The 14,759-nt window shown below is 39.9% G+C and overlaps 1 protein-coding gene across 5 annotated transcripts in view; it reads right to left on the bottom strand.

The window, feature by feature from the left end:
• The window catches only part of CDC42SE2 (CDC42 small effector 2), a 184,044-nt gene that overhangs the window by 95,615 nt on the left and 73,670 nt on the right, over positions 1-14,759 (bottom strand). The window lies entirely within an intron of this gene.

Raw genomic sequence — 14,759 nt, 5'->3', positions numbered from 1 at the left:
TGGTTCACATATATAATCAAGCACATGGTCAAAAGTGCTTTAGGTAGGATATGGGATACTTCCCACACACTCAACAAAGAACTGTATGCCTGATAAATGAAATATCTGACCCAGCTGATGTTATCATATAATGACAGCCAATTACATTACGAAACTGAATAAGAACATGTGTTAAGACAAACCACCTCTTTCTCAGTTTAAGGATAAACAAGTTTAAGGTCATCCCTCAATTTCATGCATATGAATTCCATCTGCAAACCTAAAATAAGTGTGAAGTTGATTGAGTGCATGAGTGCACTGCTAGTCACAGCCCCTATGACCTCACTGCTATTAAAAAAAACTTCTTTGGCCAAAAAAGTAGTGAAATTGCAAGGGAGGCACTTTTATTCAGCTCAGCTACAAACTTTATCCAGACGGCTGTCCAGCATGTTACTCTATGAAGAGAAAGACAGATACAAGCTAAAACCTTGAAGATTTCCCATTTACCTGTATGCAGGCAAGAATAAACCCAGAAAGGAAATTTTGCACAATGCTCTCCCAAGAATTTGAAACTGAAGGCAGGTGTTGCACCAGACTACCACAGTATAAAAGGACAGGGTTATACATTGTTGCAATTTCAGGCTCATCTCCAATACAGAACTACAGGTATATATAAAAAACAACCTTAGCCGATTACTGAGCTCAATAGCAAACAATAAATATTGCTCTAAGCGTCAGAGCTATAGCTGGATAAAGAGAACAGATGTATATTTTCAGGAACATTGCACTTTGGGATGCATTGGCAGTGCTCAGAAAGGTCCCTGAAATAATCTACATGTAGGAGCATTAAGGAGCAACTGTTCATGAACAATGGTACTGATAGATTATTTGAAAGGAAAGACTTTTAGAGCAATGTAAAGGAGGGGGGACAAAATAAGCCACACTGACACACACAAAAAAAGCCTAGCTTCACACACCAAATTAAAATTAGCTTGTGATTGTTCAAAAAGTACAGTTACTCTAGGGAAATAAAACCATCAGAGCATCCGGGGTGGGTGGTGGGGTGGCTGCCCATAAACAGCACATTGTTTCAAACACTGAATTTCAGCCTCTTCTTTCAGAGCAAAACCTCTGCCAAACAGTGTAGTTCTAGATAGTTTAAAAATGGACTTTGGGGCCAGTTCTGATATAACTCACATGGAATGCAACACCTATAGTCTGAAGCAGACCTCCTCAGTATGTACATGATGAGGTCATCAGATGTGTAGGAAATTATTTTCATTACAAATAATATTTAAATCAGTTCACAAAAGAACTCAATTTTAGTGATTTAAATCACTCATCAGGAAAATTCTATTAAATAATCATTTTCTAGTAAAAACGTATTCTTGTTGTCTAGTATAACTTATCATGAGCTCTCTCTACATACTGTTCACTGAAGCAAGACAGGAACACAATTGGGACTTTGGGGGCTCCTCCTACTCCTAACCGGAAACCTGATGGGATAATTAACTGTCTGTTCCCGAAGCTTGCTGGGCACACAACCCTATAGTCTAGGATGGATTCTGATTACGACGGAAAAGGTACACAGTTCTCATAATGCGGTTTCATTCAGGCAACCAGGCCTTGCATTTCTCTGTTGCAATGTTTTCATTTTGCACATGTGCCTTTTTAACCTACAGATACAGGAACCACTATTCCCTCTAAGGCATTTGCATATGTACACGCTCACAAGTTTTTTTTTAATGTCCGCTCAGTTAATTTTAGATCCTGCTCAGATTGAATCAGGAGGGCCCCACTCTGAATGCACGTACACACACACTGCCTTGATACTGCTGCCCAGACAAAACTCATTCCACACACAGATGAAAAAAATTAGAGAACACTAACAGGAACTTCATTAAAATATGTCCAAATGCTGCCTGCTGCCATGATAGCCGTTTTGCTTCTGCAATGAAGGACAAACTCCGAAAATCGTTAACCTTAAGCTTCAAGTGACTAAAATAATTCATAGTATGTGCAAGAATGTACATGTGTATATGTGCATACAGACACACACCCTATTCTCCCCCACCCAGATAGTAATGAAACAACTGATAACTTAACCTTTATTCCTAGGGGCTCAAGATGTCATAAGCATATGTGTTGTGGAACTCCCTCCCTCTCTCTCTCTCTATCTAATTTGTACACCGCCCCAAACTTTCGTCTCTGGGCAGTTGACAACAACATAAAACAAGTTAAAAACATATACAAAAAACTTAAAACAATTTAACAATTTAAAAATAAACCAGAGATTAAAACCTAAATTTTGGGGGGAAGCTGAAAAAGCTTGGGTGAAAAGATGGCCCTTACTTCTGTTCACACACGAGGTCACTATTGGCAGTACACAGGACAATCATAACAGAGAAAAGAGAAAGGTTTTATGTAATTTAACACTGCTAGTAGTTTATAGGGGATGCAATGCAAGCAATTTCTGAACAGTGGCTGTTAATGTGTCTCAGTAGCTGATAGAAATTTAATAGCTGTGACTAATCTTGAAATGGCATCTGTCAATTATTTCAAGAGTCTGTTCTATTAGCAAAAAATATTTTACAAAAAGTATTTTTTTAAAAAAAGCAGTATTCTCTTCTCCTTCCAGAGCTGGGTCTACACGGACCTATGGAGCAGATTTACCATTTCATGCTGTCAATGGCAAGTATACTCTCTGCTTCAGTTAACACCATAAGAGCAGGAAGTAGATGGAAAGCCTGCTGCTAGAATGGTAGCAAATGTTCCACCACTGCTGCAGGAAATAAACATTTGGCAGCACCCCTAGAGTGCCAAGTACATATCTGAGAACACTGAGTGTGGGTTACATTAAACAAAGCTGACTATATGCAAGCCCTTTATCAAGCCCATTTCATTCCAGAGAGCCATTTATTCTAGGTAGTGGAACCACTGATATTGCTGATGCAGCAGAACTAAGACTGTTATCACTAAGCCTGTGTGCCGATCACATCCAACACAATAGTTCTCAGCATCAGAACTAGGACCCTTTAAAATGGTTGGATAGTCTGATTGTGTTGGATTTTCAATAGGAATTTCCGACTCAAATCAATTTTTTTCCATAGGGATTAATGGGAAATAAGAATTAATAGTTCCTGAATGGCTGAGTAGAACACGCTGAAATTTTATATGAGGTAGTACATGAAGACAGTATTAATTCTGTGGCAATTGAAGGAGATTGGTTCATCCATTGATTTTTAAAGATGTGTGTGTGTGTTTTTAAAAGAGTGCCATAACTGCTTCGTTTCATGGCAGAAAGTTACAAAAATGAGGGAATTAAAGTCTTCATTATAAGCATTGAGCATGCCCTGTGATGAAGGAAAATTCCACTGTCCCCTTTCACCTAGTTGTGTAACCTACAAAAGTCCTAAAGGTCACAGGTTTCTGCACCCTGCTGTTACAAGGGCCCCATTTCTTGGAAACAATACTCTGCCTCGCCTGTGTAGAGACAGACACCTGTTGACTACAGCTTGCCCTGCCCTGACTAGGCATAAGCATAGCTAAAGCTGATTGGTACATTATTGCTGGTTTCTGCCCTATAATTGGTTCACCTTGTCTACCAATGGCTAAGCTTTATTCTGCTTGTACTAGTATGATTGGTGTATGCCATGAAACTTTGGCCTCTGATACGCTCTGTGCTCAATCCTATACCCTGTATGTAAACAGTATAAAAGCCTCTTGCCAAAAGCCCTGATTGTGTGCTCTTGGAAGGGAGACACCCAGCACAGAAGGTGATCAATAAAGCTTGAACGTGATGGACAGTGTGGGCTTCTGCTCATTAAACGAACCCAGAATTCCTGGAATTTCCCCATCACCTATTAGGAGGAAAGTACTTCTTGCCACCCTACCACTTTTTGGCACCCCCCTCTTATTATAACCCCAGAATAACTGGGCAGAAAACTGTCAAGCCTCCCACATTGGTATAACATTGCCATAGTATTCAGTGTGTGTAGGTAGAAGCATACTGGTTCACACATTGATTTTTGATTGTTTAAAAACATGGGACTATAAAACTGGTAATCTGCATGGTAAAATAAGGTCTCTCTCCAAATAAACTGCTAGCAAAAGGATGAGACTGGCATCTGAGCAAGGATAATATAGGGATCTGTGTCCCTCCCCAGAAGCGCTGTGATTTGAAGACAAGACTCAGACCATTTGACACAAGGCATTGCCAGTGGCCAGCTTGATCTGTCACTCAAAAGCTCTTTCCCACTCCCCACCTCCAAGCCTGTTCCAAATAAGGCAATTGCTATGTTTGACTTATGTTCTAGGAGCATCAGAAGAGCTCTTTTCCCCAACATATCCAACAAAAAGCCAATACAATACAGACTGCATTCCGATAATTCCAATACAATAGAGGTCTATGAAAGTTTCCTGCATGTTAGTGTCAGATCCAATAGTGCTGTTGGATCAATCTGACTGAACAGTCCTACCTATCTATCACTTGGATGACTATCACATTGGACACTGGCTCAGTTCAGACTGGATAATGGAAAACTGGTTTATATAACGCAAACACAGATCCTGATTTGTTTCTACCTAACTGTGGTTTGAAATAAACCTACTTCCGGAGTTCAAATGCAATATAGCAGAGTGGTTACTCTCTCTCTCTCTTTTTTAAATCTTGGATCCAGCCCCAAAATTTGGGAGCCAGACAATGGACACTTGACAAAATGGACTTAGTGACTGACACTGTGGAGGGGGGAGCTTTTCTTTATTCCTTTTACTAGTTACACATGGAGAAACAGGGATTCCTAGAACTAATAAAAATTTTATTAAATAACACTGAATATCCTAGTCTAGATGCCACAGTTAAATTTCTAGGCACCATACTTCCCTGGTGCCTGGGATTTGTCAGGCCCTTGTTCATGCACTAAAAAAAAAAAGCGGGGAGGTGTAATGTTTTGTATGGGGAATACTAAAAATAGAAGGGTGGGGGAAATAATAGACTCAAAGCTGGTATATGAGGAATTGTAGTCCTGGAAAAGAAAAAGATGGATGGGTGGATGGAAAAGATCAACAAATCCATAAAATGTTCTTATCTTTTGAAATAGGCCACAAAAAATCAAGTACTTCTGTGTTTTCATCCTCAGGACAGCTTTATATAAGCTTCCCGGTCAACTTGCAGTCCTATATAAACATCAACCTACAGCCTTAGATATTCTGGCCATTTTTTCCTTAGGCTCCCGCTGCCCAGCTTGCTGGACCCTGCTATCGTAACATTACTTACTCTTGAGTAGCTCAGTAAAATGCTGTAACATGACAAAAAGGATGGCCTCCTTGGATGGCAATCCATGTCTTCCTAAAGTGCAATATTTGCTTATTCCTTCAAAGTGAAAGTGGAATGAACCTGCAGAAGCATTCTAGTTCCACCATGCTCAGCAGAATTATATCAACCACCAGGGCCACCATTCCCTTTCCCTTGCAGAACAGCAGGGAACTATATTCTTCAAAGGCAGTTTATTCACAGCATTTCACTCAAAATAATACCAAAGCAATTAACTGCAACATTTAACCTGCCATGAAGGGCGTTATGCTCCAGTATTAACCAAGAGACCAAATCTCCCAACTGTTCAGTATTTTAACTATTAGATGGATCACAAGACTTGAAAAGCTAGTTTAGTGCTCTTTTTTTTTAGGTGGCAGAAATCTCTTTGCCAAAACAAAGTTATAGAAACTAGATGGCAAGTCACGAATTCCATTGAAGGACTGCAGCAATATGCCAGCTAGCTGCATGCTATTACAGCATAACATTTTTTTCCTAAAAGAGAACTAGAAATGGGAACTTAGCAATGACACACAGTAGTATAACAAATCTTCACAAATGTGGTTGTGTCTTCTGGGAAACAAGTAAGTGATTTCAGTACATAAATTTAGAAACAGAAAAGTTGTCCCCTTGAAGAGCAATCACAACAGGTTTCTTTTAAAAAGTCAATCAAGAAATATAGGATATGCCAGCTCAGCAGTTCATATTGAAACAAGTTGTTCTAGTAAGAACTAATGAACCTACTTTCCTTTCACTGTCTCTACATCTGGACCAAATTTGGTGCAAATCAAGGTCCACAAGTTAGACCTCTTGCACCTCAAATGTTCATGTGTCTGCCATCTTGGATTGGGGAGGATGTCGTCATTACAAACCGCACCATGGAGGTGTCCCTGTGTGTCACTCACTACAGCTGTTCCAAATTTGAATAAAATCATTTATTTGATTAATATACTGCCCTTCCAAAAATGGCTCAGGGTGGTTTACATCAAAATGAAAACTAACATCAAACAACAATTAAAATCAAAACTAAATCAAACAAAAAATTAAAATCATTTAAAGCCAACATTAAAAATTTAAATCATACATCTAATTAAAAGCCTGGGTGAAGAAATGTGTCTTCACATTTTTAAAAGTTGCTGACCTAGTTAGACAGTCCTCAGGTTAGTGCACTTGTGCCTCACAGGGACATAGGAAGCTGCCATATACTGAGTCAGACCATTGGTCTATCTAGCTCAGTATTGTATTCAGAGACTGGCAGCAGCTTCTCCAAGGTTGCAGGCAGGAGTCTCTCAGCCCTATCTTGGAGACGCCAGAGAGGGAACTTCAAACCTTCTGCCTCAAATTTATGCATCTGCCATCTTGGATCAGGGTGAATGACATCACAAACTAGGCCACTGATGTGTCTCTGAGTCACTCACTGCAAGTGTATCCAATTTGGTTCAATGTGTTATGCAGTCCACAAATTAGGCCCACTTGCACCTCAGATGTTCATGTGGCTGTCATCTTGAATTGGACATCATCACACATCACACCATTTGGGCATCCATATGTGCAACAAATTTGATTCAGATCGGTTAAACGATTCACAAGTTAGCCCACTTGTGTCTCACAAGTTTATGCATCCACCATCTTGAATCGGTGTGGACGACACCATCACAAACTACACCATTTAGGTGTCCATATGTGTCCCTACAGCTGTACCCAATTTGGTTCATATATTGGTGCAGCCATTGCAAAGTTGATGGTGGGGGAGGGGAACCACACAGACAGACAGACAGACACACACACACACACACACAGAGAATGCCAGGTGATCTCATAAGCCTACTGGAAAGTAGGTTAAAAAATAGCAATTCACAACTTGAATGTTTAACACATTGTTAAGAGCCCCCCCTCACTCCGCCCTCCCCCCCCGGCAAGATTAGGTAAATAGAAAAATCTAGTTAGAGCTTCAGTTAGGATGTTTTTTGATGTTTTCTTCAATAGTTATAGCAAAATAAGCTTCAGTTGGCTCGATATGGATTCCCTATCCAAGTTAAATTTTTCTTTTAAGCCACGAACAATGAACATCGTATGCATGCAAAGGCAAGTTAGGAAAGCTTTGTGAATTAGTAGCTTTTGTTGACTTTAAAGCATATTAGATGGTTATTCCCACCTAATTTGCTCTATAAAGTTTAAATGCCAGAAATGCCATTTAGAACAGGCTACAAAATTTAAATTAATATTCACTGCAGTATGGATTGTGAATGGTTACTACTAAAAAATGAAACTGTTTCTCATTTGGTTACATATTACATTCACATTCTTTTTATATTTCTGTTATCTCTAGTTTTTACCTTGTTGGCGCAATCACTTAGTGCACCTAGCCCATCTATTTGCACACACATTCAGTGCACACATTTTCTGTCTTGATCCCTCAGATGACTAGTAGGTAGTCTCTAAGAGAACTCATATTTCAACAATCCAATTATTTGAACTGCCACAATACCTTATCTTTTTTGCTACTAAAAACTAATAGGATTGCCTATTCAGTTTACAGCCAGGGCTCATTTTGAGACTCAGCCCCAGGTCTAGTTTCTAATGCCCTGAAACATATGAAGCAATAAAGACAGCCCATAAGCATTGGAGCACCTCTTCCTCACCAGGCACAACTGCACAAACAACCTAATCCCTTGGAGCAGCAATACTTTTAGGACACTAGTGAAGAACTGTGCAATTGGAAAGGTGCATTCAAGGGTCCATTTTACTGACCCAGAACAGGGCAGGGAATAGTGGAGAACAAGTCTAAATCGTGTGCAAGCGTACACAATCTGAGAATTTCATCCCAGCATCCTCTGCACTTCTGGGTTGATGTAGCACAGCTGCTTAGGGTGGTCATAAGAACAGTCCTGCTGGATCAGGTCCATGGTCCATCTAGTCCATCCTGTTTCACACAGTGGCCCACCAGATGCCACTGGGAGCCTACTGCAGGAGTTGAGGGCATGCCCTCCCTCCTGCTGTTACTCCCCTGCAACTGGTATTCAAGGCATCTTGCCTCTGAGACTCGAGGTAGCCTATAGCCCTCCAACTAGTAGCCGTTGATAAACCTCTCCTCCATGAAGTTATCCAAACCCCACTTAAAGTCGTGCTGCTGTCACCACATCTTGTAGCAGAGAATTCCACAAGTTGATTATGCATTGTGTGAAAAAGTACTTCCGTTTGTTGGTTCTAAATTTCAAAACTGTTGGGCTGGTCCCTCAGCTCATAACAAATAATTCATCTGGGATAATGGAAAAAGGTTTCCACGTTTGGCGCTACTGCTTTTCACCATTCATGAGTCCTAGCATCTCTCTGACCACCAGCAATTACTGATTCTGCACATGTTCAAAGATGTTCATGGAAGAATGTAGCTGGGTCAAATGTTTCCTACATATCTGAACCACTGAGAATTTCCCTGATTAATATAGAATCTGTTTATGTTGTGTTATGTATTACCAACACCATAAAAGATTTCATGCTTAAATGTGTTGGCAAATATTTCAAAAGTTAGCTGAGCAATCTTATCACTCAACAAGTGGATCCTGTAGCCTTTAATAAATCAGTAGCTTACAAATGACTCCCACAGACCAAACAGATCACTGCCTCCAAGAGGTGCAACCTGCTTGCATGAGATAAGCCCAACCATAGAGGTTTCTGTTCACATTTACAGGAAATAAAAATATTCACTAAGTCATTACTTTTAGCAAAATGTGGGGAAAAATATTTTAAAGAGATGATGTGCTACATGCAAGAACAGACAGAAGTTTCCATCATAGCTGACCTATTAAGCAATCTTTTCAGTGAGTGACCTCAGCAATTCTGAAAGTGACAGAATTCATGAAGAACTTGTAAGGTAATTGTGAATTTAGCATTCACAATGGCAGGTATGAAGCCTGCAAAAATGAAATGTCTTTTCAGACATAGAAGGAAGTTTGCTAATAGTTTTCTCTACACTGCATCCTAACCTCTTTTGGGGTCCAATTCTTTAACAAACTCAGCCTCTTTTTGTTGCTGACCAAAGGTGGAAGTTATTTCTGTTAAATGACCCCTGCTAAATCCACCACCACATTCAGTTACATCTGTTCAGTTCAGAAGTACATATGAAGCAAGTGTATTCAAGTTATAACAAAATTTAGACATCAAATGCAGTTCTTCACAATCTCCCAAATGTCTCAAAGTGCGCAGTAGTGCAACACTCTAGGGCAGGGGTGTCAAACTCAAATCGGGTGGTGGGCCGAATGAGATTCCAGTGCACCTCTGGGGGGCTGCACACAGCTTCATGCTGCCTTCTCATACCCACCTCGCACCACCTCCTGTCTCCTTCCTCCTCCACCTTCTTCCTCTCACTTTCTTCCTTCCTCTTCCTCCTTCCCTTGCCCTGTCATTTAAATTGGCTGAATACACTACTTTTTACACCAGAATATGCTCAAGGGAAGGTTAAATTTTGTTTGTTTGTATTTTTACAAGAAATATTTCCCAGATTTTTATTTTACCAAATTTTGCGTTGGCAATCGTGCCACTTAAATTAGCTGAATGCACTAAGTTATAGACCAGAATATGCTCAGAAAAGGTAATATAAATATAAATGAAAATAAATTTAAACTGTTATTATTCAACATAATTTTAACACACAATAAATTACAATAAGTCAGAAACCTTCTTCCTCCTCCTTTAGAAGCTCCCTGCACACAGAAAAGTGGTGTATCAAGAAGGAGGCTAGGTTGAATCCTTCTCCCTGACATTTATTTATTTATTTATTTATTCATTCATTCATTCACTCATTCACTCATCAAACTTATATACTGCCCAAACTTTCATCTCTGGGTAGTTATCATAAAACAATTAAAACACCTGTCAAAATGGACATGCCAAATGTATATACACAAAGAGGCTTTGCTTTGGAGCAGGGGAGCAGTCAAATAAGCAACATCCCCACTTGCCACCTGAAGGAGTACAGACCAGGAAGTTCTTTACAGAGATGTACACAAACCTCAGTTTGTGCAGCAATTTTGATTATGAACTGGTTCGTGCCGGCTCGACCCAATCATGAACTGGTCTGGCAGTTTGAGGGCGATGCTGGGTGGGGGGCAGCACCTTTAAAAGTGAATAGAGCAGGTCCTTACCTGCGTGCCCACCATTCCATGCAGATTCCTTCTGCTGTGTCAGAAGTAGGCTCCAATCCAGGGGTGGGAAACATCTGGTCTCAAGTGGCCAACCACACTGAGCCATTGCTGCTCATCAACAGGACGGGCCAAGAGTTCTTCATAGATCCTGCTGTTGCTAAAGGATATTCTTACCTTGGGCTAGCAAAAAGCTTCCAGTAGGCCACATCTGGCCCCCAGGACTTGTGTTGTGCAGGCCTGCTCTAGAGCAACCCTTATAGTTAGCCTTGAAAAAAAATTTTTATTTCTTTTAGATCTAGGAGTCATGCCAGACATTTTAGGAGTCAGACTCCTGTTTTAGTGGACTCTAAAACAGGGTGGATTTGATTTAAATCAAACTGATTTAAATCACGATTTAAATCACTAGCAGGGTGGATAAAAATCAAAAAAATCCAATTTAAATTAAAAAAATCCTATTTAAATCAAAAAAATTGGATTTTTTTGATTTAAATCGGATTTTTTTGATTTTTATCCACCCTGCTAGTGATTTAAATCAGTTTGATTTAAATCAAATCCACCCTGCTCTAAAATAATATTTAATTCATCCAAGGCTCAAATCACTGGGATTTCAGGGAACATTATATTTTGTACAGTTCCCATAATTCTTTGGAAATGATAGGAACATAGGAAGCTACCATATACCGAGTCAAACCATTGGTCTATCTAGCTCAGTATTGTCTTCACAGACTGGCAGTGGCGTATCTAGGATGGAGCAGCCAGGGCACATGCCCTGGGCGCCACTAGAGGGGGGTGCCAGTGCCATGCTGCTTCCCAACCCACCCCCAGGTTGCAATTTTTTAAAAAAATATTTCTGGTGTGGTGGACATGTTGGAGGCTTCCACACATTGAGCATGGGTGGTGGCCATTAAAAAAAATAATAATTAAATGGCTGCCCAAAACAAAATGGCCACTGCACATGCTCAAATGGTCCCTGCAAGGCCTTGGCAGAGGCCATTTGAGCATGCGTGGAAGCCTCCAAAATGGCCACCGCACCAAAAATCAGGTAATTTGTTTTAAAATTTGCTCTTACTCTGCTTCTTGTGATAAGTGAGTTAAATGTGATGCCTTAATAATATGGCTATTAATGGTGAGTTTGAACAAGTGTGAAATCCTTAGTATTAAGTCCCACTGGGAGTTTCTTGCTCTCTTTCTCCCATTTTAACTGTCTTTCTGAAATACTAGAATATATTCCAAGCAGTGACACAATTTACTCTGCATATCCTTTAATTATTTTCAGAGTATCTGGGAAAAGTCAAATTCTCCATTTATTTTTTAAACTTATGCAATAGTGATGCTACAATTCATAATAGAGAATTAGACAGGCACTTCTGTTTAGTTTTCCAAGTACACCTCCACATAGTATTTGGATATTTCATGAGCCCCAGCATACTGAAATTTGTAGTTTTCCAGCATTTTTTGGTCTGGCTACGTCTACTGCTAAATAGTTTTTGAAATATTAAAAGATTAATGAGCTTGACTTGTATTTTTGAGCTGATATTATGGTAAAGTTATCTGAAAGATGGGTGCCAGATGTTTAGACAGGGGCACAATTTCCATGTTTGTCTTAGGCGCTATTTTCCCTAGATACACCTCTGCAGACTGGCAGGGGCTTCTCCAAGATTGCAGCAGAGTTCTCTCTCCACCCTCTCTTGGAGAAGCCAGGGAGGGATCTTGAAACCTTCTGCTCTTCCCAGAGCAGCTCCATTCCCTAAGGGGAATATCTTAGTGCTCACACACTTCTAGTCTCCCATTCATATGCAACTAGGGTGGACACTGCTTAGCTAAGGGGACAAGTCATACTTGCTACCACAAGACCAGCTCTCCTCATTATGATCTAGCAGGGACAACCAATGTGGAGACAAGATTGTGCCTACAGGACCATAATTCTTTCTGCCCTTCTGTACAGAGCCTATGTGCATAGACAAACAACTAAGTGCACACATTGAGGCTGCCGGGGAGGGGGTTGACAGGTAATCTACAGAGGGCTCACATTGGTATATAAATGGTGTGGGGGGAGCATTTCAAGTGGATTTTTAAATATATATTTTAGTTTTTCAGTATGCTTAATTACAGATGTCAGCAGAAGGAGCCACCTGCCTCTACCTTGCTTCCTGCTCACATCCATCTACTGCAGGTGCAACACTTAAATTTCCAGGCGCCAGGGCATGGTGGTGCCTGGGATTTGTTGAGCCCTGCCTTATAATGCCAAACTATACTTGTAGATACATGTGATGAAACTGCCTATTGTTTTCCAGATTCAAAGTGATGAAAATTTGATTTTAAACTAAACCTTGCCAGCACTTCTATTATGAAAAGTGCTATTAAACTTGAGTGCCCCTTCAGTATGGGCTCAGTCTCAGAAGTGCTTCAACAAGGAAGTGTCAAGTTAAATGAAAACCTTACAGCATACATTAACTAAATGCAAGTGACTTCAGTATACTTCATGGACCAAGATGCCATTCTGCCCAGATATCAGTATTATAGTACAGCCAGGACTAGGACTTTTATGTCTCCTAAAAATTACACCTGTTCACATTTATGAAAGTCTAATAAGCAATTCACATTACAGTTGGGCAACAGAAGCAAGAAAAATAGTGCAATCAACATACAAGACAAGTAATGTGGCCTCATGTTTAAAATAATACTGAATATCCTAGATTAGGCACCAGAGCTCAATTCCTAGGTGCCATGGTGACCTGGGATTTGCCAAGCCCTGCAATACATAGGTACAGTTGCATGTTGGCCATTTATACCACAGTGGTGCATTCATTTGTACAAAGAAGCTACTCTGTTGCCATTTATGCAGAGAATAATGCTTGGGTTTCACTGATTTGATAAGGGGCCAGGCAATATCAAGAAACAGAAAGCTGAAATTTGGTGCACAAGTAGAGTACTAAGACACTGGTTTAACAGAGAACGCTCTTAAAAATAACATATTTTGATAAACTCTTGGAAGATTAAATCTGCCTCATACTAGGTGACTAGTACTCCAGCACACAGCAAGCCAGCATATATGCAGCACAACATGGAAGTGGGAGAGTTCCTCTTTGGTGTTCCTGAGCCAACCTCTGACTGAAAGAATAAGAAGGGTTGACAGCCAATAATTTGTGGAAGCTGTATCTGCTACTACCTGCAGATCCAAGTAAAAAAATTAAATGCAGAAGAATTACTCAACTGTTAGGTCCAGACATCATGTCAAAGTCCCCTGGAGCTGAAACCCTGTTTACCACTGCCCCTTGTTGGTGACTCCTAGATCCAATGGACCACACTGGCTCAAAACATTAATGCTTTCTTAATGGAAAGAGATTTCATATCAAAACACTATACATAAAGTAATATGTGCTTGGAAAGCCACATATGCAAGTTTTTAAAATATCAGTCCTGAATAAAATATAATTATTGAATAGTTAAATTTTAACATTTACAATCTCTAATTATTAAATAAATCTATTTAAAAATTTCAATCTCAGTCTGCCATGTCACTGTCTCATCTGATGCAGTCCTCAAATGTACCAGAGGATCTACTAAGCATTACACCTGAGTGTGCCCTCTGGTGGGAGACAAGTCATGGTTACGGTAACTAAGAAAAAAAATCTTGAAGGGTTTCCCCCCTGTTTAAGCAATCATTCCTTTAACTACATATGCTTTGCTATATTTTGTAAAGGTCCATATGGTTAAGTTGTCTTCAAAAAACTCTCAATACAACCATGAGAGACAGACGATGGCAAGTCTTTGTCGGAATCAGCCCAAGCTATTTTAGTGTCTAAAATTGACAGGATCTTTACACCATTATATCTAATAATAAATTAAATGTGAGGAGGTCAACTTTTAAGAGTGTCCAAGCTCTACTGAAAAAGCTGCACTGTACCTCATGGAAAGGCTGGCCCTCTCTCTACCCATTGGACTATGATGGTTTCAAGCAATTGTATGAGAAACAAGGTGGGCAAGTACACACAAAAATCCCCTCCCCAGAACACTGAAATATGGGGGATAGAGTTACTGGATACAAGTAATTCCTCATAAGAAATGCATTCTCCAACATAAAGCAATGAAGCAATTGGCAATTCATACCTCAGCGTTTTGCATGATCACAGGGACTCAGACAACATACCAGCTCTACATTCACACTCTTTTTGACAATAGGCTCTACAAAATATGAATGAAAACTTAATCCACCAAACTCATGATAAATAAGATAGCAATTTCCTTTCAGAAAGTTTGCCCATTGTCTACATTATTAGCTCTGAAATCCAGATCAAAATAACTTGCATAAATGTAGCTCCTCTTAA

Source organism: Hemicordylus capensis, chromosome 2 (assembly GCF_027244095.1).
Source record: "Hemicordylus capensis ecotype Gifberg chromosome 2, rHemCap1.1.pri, whole genome shotgun sequence".
NCBI classification, from domain to species: domain Eukaryota; kingdom Metazoa; phylum Chordata; class Lepidosauria; order Squamata; family Cordylidae; genus Hemicordylus; species Hemicordylus capensis.
This window is presented reverse-complemented; position numbering and strand designations above follow the sequence as displayed.